The 14039-nt window shown below is 41.1% G+C and overlaps 1 long non-coding RNA gene across 1 annotated transcript; it reads right to left on the reverse strand.

The window, feature by feature from the left end:
- Window positions 1-7841: 7841 nt before the first annotated feature.
- Window positions 7842-13136, reverse strand: LOC111822132 (uncharacterized). The gene is made up of 3 exons (XR_002825405.1): window positions 13110-13136; window positions 9607-9659; window positions 7842-8471 (listed from the first exon to the last, which is right to left on the reverse strand). It is a non-coding gene; the product is annotated as an uncharacterized LOC111822132 (long non-coding RNA).
- Between the last annotated feature and the right edge of the window lie 903 nt (window positions 13137-14039).

Genomic DNA, 14039 nt, shown 5'->3' on the forward strand with positions numbered 1-14039 from the left:
TCTCTATAAAATAGAAACAAATCTTTCGTGGCTTTTTATGAAATTTCAATGATTAAGAAATGAAAACTTATTAAATTAAACTTATTAAACCTTTTTCCTATGACATTTCAAAGTTGTTAGGGGTTTATCATAGGTTACTGAGAAATGATATTTGCTTAACAGTGAGACACTCAACTTTTGGTTATTTGACATTAAGGCTCTTAAAATTTTTTGTAAATTAATTTATTACATTTACAATTGCAGTAAATGAGAATTTTGACTATATTAAATAAATTTCTTTTAATAAACCTTTTAAATTTCTTGTCTCTCTTACCTATTCTTTATAGTACACCCTTTTAAGTGACAAAAGTGAATATATTTATTACTAGACTTAAATATACACATATATTATTTTTTTCTGTGACATAAAAGTAAGAGTTTATAAACTTTAAGCATAATGGATGTCTATTAACCTAATGTGAAGACGAGTAAGTTACCCAAGAACCTTAGAAATTCGTTCAAACTTAAACACATTATAAAACATAATTATTATTGAAGTTAGTTTGTTTAAATAGTCTATATTTTTTATTTAAACCTTTATTTATCTTATTTTCTCAGTAAACAGTCTAGTCTTTTATCTTTTTATTAATAAAAATTATTCTCTTTCTTTAAATAAAACACACTTTATATAATATCTAGCTTAAATTATTTAGAAAGGTTTTGCTTTTAATGTTGACATAAAAACTTCTGTTAGGCTAGGATTTGAATTTAAGACTCTTATTATCTAAGTCATTTAAACTGTATACGCAGTTATTTATCATTAGAATAATGATAAATAATGATAAATAAAAATAATGATAAATAATGATAATTCGAATAATACCATCTGGAAGTGAGAATTTTTTTTAACATGTTATAGGATCCTGTGAAGAAGTAAAAATTTAAAGGCCTTGCTGTGCTAAATAAACAATTTATCTTTGTACTGCACTTTTTAAATGGATTACTTTATGTTATCGAAAGTTTAATTTATGGCTTTCTAAGACAAGACAAAATTTATACATAGAACTTAAACAAAAAAAAAAAAAACCCACACAAACCACATATATTATTAAGAAGTTGAAGAAGAACTTTAGGCAATGCTATAACTACAAAAGAAACTGTTTGAAACATTTGGGGGTTACTATTTTCTCTAATATCTTTTTATGAAAAATCTTGAAAACAAATACTAGTTTCTAATTTTTCTTAATCTACATAAGCATTCAGAATATCTTATTTAAAGGTTTAGATTTAAAAAGAGCTACAACTCCTTTCTTCTTTAAAAAGCTAGATTTTAACTGTGTAGGAGACAAAATTAGCAAAACAAGACAGGAAACTTGAAAAAGAGAAATAGAAAAAACCACATAAAAGTTTATATTTAACTTCACATAAGATGAACATATGGGGAACCCGGTTTCTTTAAAGTGATTACTGAGATTCTAAATTACTTTAAACATATTTAGCTTATAGTATTTGAATATGAACCCCAAACCAGCATCCCAGTAACGGGGAAATCCAGGCTTATTTATGAAAAGATCTTTGTGCACTGAGAAAATTGAAGGTAATTTTCCAGCTGTTATCGGCTATAGAAGCAGAAGTGAAAAGAAAAACTTTTGTGAAGTTTAAAAATGAAAATGATTAGTGGCTTAGCTCTGTTCACATAGACTCTAGTTTGAAAAATTTAGACCCTAGCTCTACAGCTCTAAATACTTCACTTGCTGAAACCCCAAATCCTAGTGTTGAAAATCTCAAATTCTAGTCTTGAAAGTTTGACTTCTGAAAATTCAGCTGCTGGAAACTCATCAGGATGTATACATAGCGAGCCAAAAGCAAAGGAGACAGAGACATGACAGGTGCTTGAGGTTTTAATCTTTTAGGGAAGCAGTTTTACTGTCTCGTTTCAGATGCCTCTTGGTACCAGTCAAAAATGTGATTTTTATTTTTTAATTTCCTGCACAGAAAAAAAATTAGTTTAGACACGTCAAAAGTTGTTTTATCTTGTTCTCCATGTGGAGCATTTGTCTTTTACTCTGTTTTCCTCTCTTAAAAGTAGAATAGTTACGTCTGCAAATTTTAACCTGTTTTAGAGACTTTAAAGACTAGAAGACACACTCAAAGAGTACAGAAGGGCAAATGTCCAACTCTTGGTTGCCCTTCGACTAGCAGGACCGTAATGTTTGTTTATAAACAGAGCAGAAGTCCCTGTAGGGCATTCTCTGCTTTTGGATTTGTTGTTACCTATTTTCCTGTCAAACATGCACACAAACCAAATTGGAGAACTATTCTTGGTTATTGTCTTGGGACCAAAATCCAAAAGGATTTGAGATGCTGTTGTCACTAAAATCTCAAATTTTAACCCGAGGTTTTGAATGAAAACTTTTACCCAAACTTGCAGGTGGAAAACCTTAAGGACAGTTTCCTCTAATGGCATCCAGGTAGAGGGAGCACAAATCTCACAAATAACTAAATGAAGCACTACTTTTGGGCTTCTCATGGTTACAATAATCTAAATCACCCTGAGCTGTCTGAAAGTAGAATTACCTTCTGTGACTACCCCGAGACTCAAGAAATAGAATTACTTCCTACAGAATTTTAAACAGTGAGAAAAGGGAAAACAAATCCAGGCCAAATTAAGAATGAAAGTAAATTAATGATAATGAAAACAAGCTAATAAGAATGAAAGTACACCCCTAATAAAACTTGGAGACCTCGGACACAAGGATCCAGAGGTTTGATGCAAGATGTATCCAGACAGTCCCCAAAGGTCTGTAGAAAAAGGAGAGTCCATTTGAATTAGCTGGATCCAAAGCCCGTTTTCTCGGTTTTTTGGGGGGCTGTCAGAGGGAATCTCCTATGGATCCCACTTCTGACACCAAATGTTGTAGAGGAAACACCACACATCTGTTTAGGTTTAAAAACAAAGAGTTTTATTATGGCAAAGAAAGTGTCTGCAAAACAGGGAGACACAGTGGTGGGAGAAATCCAACAACGGGTTCTGAAGGGGCTACAGTAATAGAAAGACTTATAAAGAAAAAAACTACTAGCAGCAGATTACAGCTCAAACTATTTTTTTTATTTTTTATTTTTTCCCATACAAAAATTTATACATACTTTGTTATGTAAGTCTGATTGCTCTCCCCATACTGTGACAGCACACTCCTCCTTTCCACCCGATTCCTCATGTCCATTCAACCAGCTCCTAACCCTATCTGCCTTTCCATCTCACCTCTGCACAGAAGCTGCCTGTTTAGTCTCTTGTATCTACTCGACCTAAGAGGCACACTCCTCACGAGTATCACTTTATGTCTCACAGTCCAGTCCAATCCCTGTCCAAAGAGTTGGCCTTGGAAATTGTTTTAGTTCTGGGCTGATAGAGAAACCAGGGGCCATGCTTTCCAGGGTTCCTCCAGACTCAGTCACACCATTAAGTCTGGTCTTCTTACTAGAATTTGAGTTCCGCACCCCACCTTTCTCCTGCTCCATCCAGGACTCTCTGTTGTGCTCCCTGTCAGGGTGATCATTGGTGGTAGCCGGGCACCAGCTAGTTCGTCTGGTCTCAGGTTGATGAAGTCTCTGGTTTACATGGCCCTTTCTGTCTCTTGGGCTAATAGTTTCCTTGTGTCTTTGGTATTCTTCATTCTGCTTTACTCCAGGTAGTTGGGACCAATCAGTGTATCTCAGACAGCCGCTTGCAAGCTTTTAAGACCCCAGACGCCACTCACCAAAGTAGGATGCAGAACACTTTCTTAAAAAGCTTTGTTATGCCAATTGACCTAGATGTCCCCTGAAAGCATGGTCCCCAGACCCCTAGCCCTGCTACTCTGTCCCTCAGAGTGTTTGATTGTAAGATTATAGCTGAAACTATTTTGATTGGTTAACACACACAAAGCTGTAGGTGGCAATACCTTGTTTGACCATCCTGGCAGGTGGTGACATCTTTTGCAAGGATGACTCTAGGTGATACATAAAAACCATAACTTTGTAACATTAGTTTATTCTAATTATGAGTTTTAAGGGGAGTTTAGCCTGAACAAGGTTATAAAAACATACAAGGCTTCATAAGGACTAGGCACAGGCTAGAAAAGCATTTTTAAGGGAGGGCGAAAGGGGCATTTTCTGAAAACTGGCATAGTAGTTAGAGTCGCATGTTTCACACTTTTTTTTAAATTATACTTTAGATGAAGGTTACAGAACAAGTAGTTTCTCATTAAACAGTACACATATTGTTTTATGACATTTGTTAACAACCCCACAACATGTCAACACTGTCCCTTCTCGACTTTGGGTTCCCTCTTACCAGCTTTCCTGTCCCCTCCTGCCTTCTAGTCCTTGTCCCTGGGCTGTTGTGCCCCATTAGTCTTGTTTTGCTTTATGGGGCTGTCTAATCTTTGGCTGAAGGGTGAACCTCGGGAGTGACTTCATTACTGAGCTAAAAGCGTGTCTGGGGGCCATACTCTCGGGGTTTCTCCAGCCTCTGTCAGACCAGTAAGTCTGGTCTTTTTTTGTGAGTTAGAATTTTGCTCTATATTTTTCTCTAGCTTTGTCCAGGACCCTCTATTGTGATCCCTGTCAGAGCAGTTGGTGGTGGTAGCCGGGCATCATCTAGTTGTACTGGACTCAGTCTGGTGGAGGCTGTGGTAGTTCTGGTCCATTAGTCCTTTGGACTACTCTTTCCCTTGTATCTTTTCTTAATTCTCCCTTGCTCCTGCAGGGGTGAGACCAGTGGAGTATCTTAGATGGCTGCTCATAGGCTTCTAAGACCCCAGACTCTACTTACCAAGGTAGAATGTAGACCATTTTCTTTATAAACTATGTTATGCCAATTGAGCTAGATGTTCTCCAAGACCATGGTCCCCACAGCCCTCTGCCCAGCAATTCGGTCCCTCAGGGAGTTTGGATGTGTCTATGGAGTTTCCATGACCTTTCCTTGTATAAGCTGTGCTCGCTTCTCCAGTATTGTGTACTGTCTTGCCCTTCACCAAAGTAATCACTTGTCTCCTGTCTACTTAGTATTCCCCCACCCCCACCCCTCCCATCCCTTGTAACCATCAAAGATTGTTTCTTTTTGTGTGTAAACCTTTTCATGAGTTTTTACAGTAGTGGTCTCATACAATATTTGTCCATTTGTGATTGACTTATTTCACTCAGCATAATGTCCTCCAGTTTCATCCATGTTATGAGATGCTTCGCAGATTCATCATTGTTCTTTATTGTTGCATAATACTCCATTGACATGTTTCACGCTTCTGTTTAACACATATAGATCTTGATTTTTTTTTTCTTTAACATTGGCCATTTCTAACCGCAAGCACTTCCTCTAGCAGAGTAGGGAGGCAAAAATGACAAGCTGCATTATATGACAGAGACTTACACTTAGAAATCTTAAGATGAAGTTGCTTTGGATAAGAAACAATTGTGTTCAGACCCTAGCTAGGAATCTCAGTCACTCCAAGGGTTTTAGCTTTGGAAGGCCCTTCATCAAGCACAAAAATCATTTTCTTACGAGAACTAACCACCACCAACCCCATAGCTGGGAAAGAATTCAGGAGCAGCTACTTCACCGGACCTTCACTAGACCTAGCAGGGAATTGTCTTCCGCCATTAACCACGAAGCTGAGGTAGAATTTTAAAACTACGTTGGCCCTAGTGACAGTAACATTCCAATTTGGAAACTTAAGGCTGGCTATTTCCATGCTTGTCGCACACTTAACAGTTATCTCCTCCTCCTCCCTTTTCATTCCTTCCCTGACAGTATTTGTACCCATATTTGCCTCTCCTGAGGCAAGACATTCTGCACAGTCAAAATAGCTGCAGAATAAGTGTAAAGTTACTAATATTATTACAAGTAAAATATTTTCCTCACCCCTTCTTTCATCCTTAATCCCTTTATGAGAAACTTTTTCTACTTTAACTCTGAATTGTTAAAATGTTTTTACAAATATATTGCTTTTATAACCCCATGTGCAATTACTCAACATTTGGATTTTTTAATAATTTGAGAAAACAAAGTGTTCTGTTCTGTTGTATTTACATCTACTAGCAGCTGCTAACCAAACGGTCGGCAGTTCGAATTCACTAAGTGCTCCTTGGAAACTCTATGGGGCAGTTCTACCCTGTCATGTAGGGTCGCTATGAGTTGGAATCGACTCAATGGCAACAGGCAATGGGTTTAGTGTTGTCCTGCCAAGTGGTCATTATAAAGGAGTTTGATGACAGTAGATATAATGTATGTACACTGCTGAAGGACCTGTTAGATATGTTAACTATTTCTGATGCAGTCTGCAGCTGGAATATGGGGTAGGATTATAGCCTAAAGAGAGGCTCCATTCCCACATTTCTTCCTGCCCAACATAGACCAAATAAGATTAGTATAGTCAGGAAGCGTCAAAAACGTGGAAGTGGCCATCCATTCAATTTAAAGTAGAAAACAAAATACGGTCCATTTCCCAGTGCCCAAATCTATTTGCTATTTATAAGTATTATGGGCATTGTCACTGTAAAGGAGAAATCAGAGAACGTGAGAGGCAGGCGAGGAACAGACAGATTTCTCCAGGATACATGGTTCTTCCTAAGACCAACCACTGTGGCGTCCTCATGGCTCTTGGTCTTACATGGTTTGCTCACCAGATGGTGCTTAACTCTCACCCTAGCCCTGACCTCCATGTGGTGGGGTCAGGGATAGGGTGCAGGTGGTGTCCAGCACATCACTTAGAAGTAAAACTATTGAAAGCTTAATGGTGTTTGAGGCAGCATTGAAGTACGCATGGTTTCAAAAGGGCTGCATCAAATATGTAACCACAAAATTGTTTCATTAAGACATTGTGGACCCATTTATCTCCCCTACACCTGAGAACAGAGGACTTATCTTTGTTGTGTTCCAGCCTGCTCCTCTGCTCCTCCATGCCCTGAGTTCCTAGTGCCAGCTGTATACATCGCTGGTGCTTATTATTGCTTGTTTCACTGTTGCCGTATTCAATAATGCCAACTCGATAGTGGGAAGCACCTCTAGTGAATTAACCCTTTAGTGCCTAGCGGTGCATATAGGGACCACGAACTTTTTCAGCCTGTGTGGTTTATTGGGAAGCTGCCATGCCATTGACAGTGCATGCTGCTGCAAGGCAGGGGTCTTTATGCTGTTTGAAACTGAAAAAACAGGTGTGTGCCACAAATTACTGTTTTTATAGGGATTGTACAAGGTGTCTGAATTTTTGGTAGGAAACATAGAAATTTTGAAAATTTTTATTTGTTACACATACATACCAGTAGACCCCACTGGGGACTCTGGGGTAGAATTAATGGTACATCTTATGTACCAAGGGACACTAAGGGTAGGCTTGTGGGAGGGGGCAAGAAAAAAAAATCCATACTGCCTATCAAAAAGTCAACAACACTGAATTATTCAGCATGCTTCCATTAATGAAAACATATGGTATCAACAAAAAATTTAAAGCAGAAAATAATTGGGTCACCAACGGGTTAAGTGGGATGAGAAGAGGGGTGAGATGGGGCAGTTGGAGGAACAGGGCAGGAATCAAGAATAAAACAAAACTAACGCATTTTGAGCATAGAATTCTCAGAACACAAGGCTCAAATGAAACAGGTCAATGAGTGACCACAAGAATAAGTATTTTTCTAGCAAAAAATGCCCCCTGTTCATCGTGCAGAAATGAATTAAGTGTACTGATGAGACTCTTGTTGTTAACTCCAAATTCTTGTGGTTTTCACATGAATGGGACACAAAATGAACATGAGGTCACTGAAACACACTCTTAAAACATCGATATACATGGCATACGACACCTTCACTTAGGTTAGTGATTGGCACTTAGAGAATTATGTTGATATATATTATCAACAAACACATATCAAACTTCAGAGAGATAGAAAATCATTACAATAAAAAACCAAATAGAACAACGGTAAGCAAGGCCCAAATGGAACCCAGTAACTGAGATGCCTTTCCCCTTAAAATAGGAGAATATTTTCCTTTCTGCATTAATCAATCACTGTAATCAATAACATTGTGCTAAGTGCAAGGATCATCCAGGAAATCACACAATCTTCTATTTGGCTGCCTGCAGAGATCTAGGGTATGGCAAGCTCCGTGGTAACAAGTTATTCGTTTAGAGGAAGATGCTCTTTATATTAAATGTACCTTCCAGCCATGCCTAAGCAACACCCAGCCCTCGCGTTCTAGTGCACACGCTCCTTATTTGGCATCATTTGGGGGCTTTCTGACCAGATCCAATTGGTGACTATATTCAGTAACATTTATGGCTGAGCTTTGGGCCAACGATGCAGCAATGCGTTTTTGTCATTAGTTGTGCTCATTTTATTATTTACTAGGTTTTCCAACAACAGAACTTAAAACAGAAGGGGGGTTGTCTGAGGTAGTAAGTCCCTTAACTAGAGACGCTCAAGGTTGTATGCACGTCGGCTTCTCAGGAGGCAGCACCCTATAAAGTAAAGAGTAAGGGCTTTGGAATTATTAAGATTTGACTCCTGGCTCTGCCACCCAACTGCGTAACACCTCTGAGCCTCTATTTTCTTGTCTGAAAATGGGGATAGTGTATTTACCTGGCTAAGAATGTTCTGAGAATTAGAGGTAACATATGTAAAGCACCTATCACACACTACCTGAATACAAGAGATGAATAATAAATGAAAACAATTACTATGAATGGGTAGAGAGTTGTACTGACTTACTTTAAGGATTAACTGATACTCCTAAGAGTCTTAGGATTCTAAGTTCTAACCTCCTAAAGGCGTAGCATATGGAGAAAAACTCCAACCACAAATATGTGCTGAGTGCCTACTATGTGCAAAGCACTATGTTTCAAGGACATTTTTCAATAAAAAATGGGAAGCAGGAACTCAGGAGTCTACCTTATATGTTTGTATAGCTGTTTCTAAATTTAAATAAATGGAAGTTACCCAAAAGGCCCTACCAAAAACAAACAGCCTGTAACAAAACAGTCTCCTCTCCAAAGGGTAACTCTGAATGAGGGTGATTGTAACTTGTAAATATGAGGCCTTTGTAGAAAGACCACAGATGCTCCAGCCAGGAAACAGGAAAGGCAGAACCGGGAGGCAGAACCCCAGAGTGGAGACCACCAACCAAGCTCAGGGAAGTCGCGGGAGGGGCTGAAGGCCCAGGTGCTAGGGCAGGTCTGGTCAGAGCTGATAGATGGTGACACCCCAACACCCTTCCCAAAGACCTCAGAGGCAGAAAGGGGAAGTCCACCCTGTACCTGGGAAAGGGGATGGAAGCAGGATGGACAAATAAGAGCAATGGTCTATACAGCAGAAGTCAACCCACAGTTTTGATCACACGACCTTAGCAGTGTTTTCATCCCTCCCACACCCCCCACATATATTTACAAACGACCTCCGTATACTACATATTAAGTATATTGTAAAAGCTACACAACGTATAGACATTTAAAAAGACGAGCTCTAGTTAAACAGAAGTTGTAATATTGTATTCTTCACCCTAATAACTATGTTATTCTTCTTGTGCACCCCACTTTGGAGACCACTGGTAGAGAATAGATGGCCTTGCTGGGAGGGAAGGGAGTGTGGAGCTGTCACCTCTTGGGTAGAGCCAGGCAGAATCATCCTCTGTAAGTCTTCAAAAGAGAACCCTGTCACGGAGTAAGGAACAGGCAGGAAGAGTGTCAGATAAGCATTCACATCTCCCACGGCTCCCTCTCCAGCTTCTAGCCCTCTCCTGGCTTTTGAATGGCACAATTTTGCCCCAGAGATTGCCACAGTTACAGCTGACGCCGCTGCTGTGAGGCTTTTCCACCATTAGGAAGCTCCAACCCTGCTCTTTGGCAGTGACCATATCTGACCTGGGAGAGTCTGGCTGATAACATGACGGCTATTTTCAATTTGACAAAAAGGGAAGCACTCTGCTTAGACTGTGTACTCTGAGGATACTGGACTTTACAGACTTCTTTATACAGAGTCTTGGGTGCAGTGAAGCACTAGGCCCATAGTGTGTTTTTGTTTGGTTGATTGGGTGATTTTTTGCTTTCGTATTTGTTTTTTGGCAAAAAAAAAAAAATAAAACAGAGACTAGGAAAAAAATTATTTCTTCCCAAAACAGATGTACTATTAGCAAATATCATGGCATATTCTTCTGCAGGTTTTACAGCCAGCCAGTTGTCCCTATTAGAAAATACAAAATTTGCTGTGGCAGCTAGATGGTGCCCGGCTACCACCACCGACTGCTCTGACAGGGATCACAATAGAGGGTCCTGGACAGAGCTAAAGAAAAATGTAGAACAAAATTCTAATTCACAAAAAAAGACCAGACTTACTGGTCCGACAGAAGCTGGAAAAACCCCGAGAGTATGGCCCCCAGACATCCTTTTAACTCAGTACTGAAGTCACTCCTGAGGTTCACCCTTCAGCCAAAGATTAAACAGGCCCATATAACAAAACGAGACTAAATGGGCACACCAGCCCAGGGGCAAGGACTAGAAGGCAGGAGGGGAGAGGAAAGTTGGTAATCGGGAACCCAACGTCGAGAATGGGAGAGTGTTGACATGTCATGGGGCTGGCAACCAATGTCACAAAACAACATGTGTATTAATTGTTTAATGAGAAACTAATCTGCTCTGTAAACCTTCATCAGAAGTACAATAAAAAAAAAATAGATTTGAAAAAATTAATTTGCTGTGCGGCTTTAATATATACTTCATTTTACTACTGTAGTGAGAAACACAGTTAAACCTATAGTTGGTCTACGAGAACATCACCAAAGCAAATCAGATTGGAAAAAGCCACATGTGTGGTCTTGGATGGGCGGGCTTCCATTTGGATAGAACTAGCTGGTTTCTGCCTCTCAGCGCTGGCCCTGGCTTTCCAGTGTAATACCAGGTGATCCTTCTCTGCGAAGAACTTTGTCGTCGGTCCTGGTTACCTTAGAGATGCCTTATCTCCCAGTGCACCTTCCGGGCAATGGCAGCCAGCCCACTGCTTCTACTTAGCCAAGCCCTGTGGATATGAGCCTGGTTCTCACTGACAAGAGGTACTTACTTCAGTTTTACTGAAGCTGAAAACAAACTACAAAATCCAGCCTGTGCAGGAGTAGGGGAACACATTTTTTATATCTCAATAAAAATTTAAGAATGAACCCTGTAGATTGGTAGTAATTAGGGAAAGTCATATTGTTTTATTTTATAACTTAGATCAGTTTCCTGGTTTCCTTAAGTCTTTTTGACTTGGCCTTTTCAAGGTGCAAGCAGGGACAGCTGTCTGGGCTTGGCACCACAGAACTTTTGTGACCACCACTCCATGGCATCTGTTGCTTTTATGTCTCACGGCAGGGGGAAGGGAATGAATGAGAAAGGCAGAAATCAAAGAGACATACTGAATTATAAGAATGTTATGACAGGTATTTTGACTTTACAAAATACTGTTTTCTTTTAAAAAAAAAAACACTATTTTATTACAGTCAATCTCACCACTTAGTAGTAAAGGTAAATATAATTTCAGCTAACTAGAGTTTTTGCACATTTATTTACAGTCAATTCCATTATTTTGTTTGAAGGGAACTTTCTATTTTATTTTCCCCAATTATGCAAGTGAGCAGATTATGCAATTAAGAGGCTGGTAAACATGGGAATTACTATAGGCTCAACACTTTCTAGGGGCTACTATTCAGATTGTCTGTGGAGCATTAAAGAGAATATGAAAAATTATTTCCTGGTCTGCCCGAGATTCAGGTTTATCATTCCTAGGCTTGATTTACAAATGCCTGAGTCTTAATCCCTGTTACAAATTACCATGTATCCTTAGTCCAGATGTGAAAGCAAGGTAGACTTCGCTTTAAAACAACGAGGCCATAGACAGTAGAAATACAAACCAAAAAACCGGCTAAAATATTTGTCAAGTAACTGCAACAAAACCTCATTATGGAAAATCCACTAATCTGGAATTTGCGATAGTTCAGAAAGGCACAAGGCTGAAGGGTGCTTTTGGCCTAATTGTGCAAGAATTTGCTAAGTCAGTTTCTAGTGGAAAACACATTTCAGATAGAAGGTTGAAACTGCTGAAGAGACTGTTTCTGGAACCCTTAAATAATTTTGGACATTTACAATACTGAATGTTATCCTACTTATAAAAAATTCTTATCCACTTTCATCTTGAGCCTCTACTAAGTAAATCTTCCTTTACCTATTTCAGGAGTTGCTGCAGTAATAGAGATAATCTTTCATTTTTAAGATGAAAATGGAAGTCTTTCCCTAAATCAGACTGTCCTTCCTGACCAGTTTAGCTTGAGGAAAGCAGGTAGATGGGTGTTTTGGTTTAAGTGCATGAAATCTAGACGCAGCGTCACGAGGTTCAAACTCCGCTTCCATCACTTGGGCATCGCATTTATGGTTATGGTGCCTCCATTTCCTCCTCTATAAAAATGGGAAAAATAATAATACCCGAAAGTGTTTTGATCCTATAATAATTCCCCAAACCTAAAAAGCACTTGGAACAGTGCCTGGCCCCTTAAACATTAGCTCATGTTATCATGGTACTGGAGCCCTGGTGGCGAAGTGCTTAAGAGCTCAGGCTGCTAATCAAAAGGTTGGCAGTTCAAATCCACCAGCCGCTCCTTGGAAACCCTACAGGGCAGTACTACTCTGTCCTACAGGGTCACTACGAGTTGGAATTGACTGGACAGCACATAATAATCCTGGCACTATTTTGGAGGTCAGTGATGGAAATTAGCCTCAGTCATACCCCCAGGGCTCCCCGGTGAAAAACTTCTTTGCAATGGTGAACATTTCAGAGCGTAGTTTTTTTAGACCCTGTTCCACGAGGTTCAAGGGCATATTTTCACACAGCAGTGCATCGCACTCCTTTCTCCTGACCTCTAGCCACACCAATTTAGCCTGCCAGGTACTTCTGGTTCATTATACATAAACTTTACCAAGCTACCCGCTCCCTGTCCCTACGAACTGGTCTTCACGCTCTTCTCAGGTTATGCCAGGATGCACCCTCTTCCTGGAGTCCTCCCTCAGTATTAACGCCCACCACTAGGATCAGCCCTTGACTCGTGCACAGCTCTGGTTGGCAACCCCACTTCTTACCAAATTCCTCGGATCATCTCAGCTGTTAGAGATTTTCGGAATCGCCTGTTCACCACCTGAAATTTTTCATTAAATTGTGGAGTCTGAGCAGCCCTCCTTGAGTTGTCGGACTCTGGGCTTCAAATAAGATTCCAAGTTAAAGACACAAGAACAGCAGGATGGGTGGCGAGTTGCTGGCCCCAAGGGCGCTTGAGCGCTGCAGGAGGACAGGTAAGGACGGCTCTTTCGGACAGGACAAGGGCGAATGATAAGGAAAGATGGTGACGCACCTGAATAAATCCGCTGGACTACAGTACACAAACTAAGGTTTGACGAGCTGCTGAGAGGGAAACAAGCACACACACACAAATACACACAAGATGAGAGAGGGAGAGAGAGAAGGGGAGCAACCCCGGGTATCTGACAATGTCACGTCCCCAATCCGGACAAGGTCCCTAAACCCCCCGATTTCCGGAGTAGCTTCCCCCGCCTCCTCGCCCCCGGGAGATTACCTTGAGCGCATCTCTCGGCTTTGCCCGGCCTAGGCGCGCCGGGCGCCCGCCCCGCCCCCATCCCGCTGCTCCCCGCCCCCAGTGAATGTGGTTCCCCTGTGTCTTCTCGAACGCCGGCGTCGCTGTGGAGTTTCGAACCCGGGCGCCGACCCTCGCCCTCGACGCGCGCGGGCGAATCGCTGGCGCAGCCTTCGGCCCTCGCATCAATCATTAACGGGCCGGCTCCCGCTGCGGCCCGAGGAGGGGGATGGTACGGAACTCGAGACCCGGGACAACTCTATCCCCCTAGGCGGCCGCGAAACCCTAGCCGGGAAGGCCCTTGCCCTCCCTCGGTGCGTCCGGCCCTCCCTCCAGCGCCTCCGCTCGCGCATCCCCGCCTCCCGCGCCGGGGGCGGCGGCGGAGGCGCCCGCACCGCGCGATGCCCAGTCACCGCCGCTT

This window comes from Trichechus manatus, unplaced genomic scaffold (genome assembly GCF_000243295.1).
Source record: "Trichechus manatus latirostris isolate Lorelei unplaced genomic scaffold, TriManLat1.0 scaffold00132, whole genome shotgun sequence".
In the NCBI taxonomy this organism is placed as follows: domain Eukaryota; kingdom Metazoa; phylum Chordata; class Mammalia; order Sirenia; family Trichechidae; genus Trichechus; species Trichechus manatus.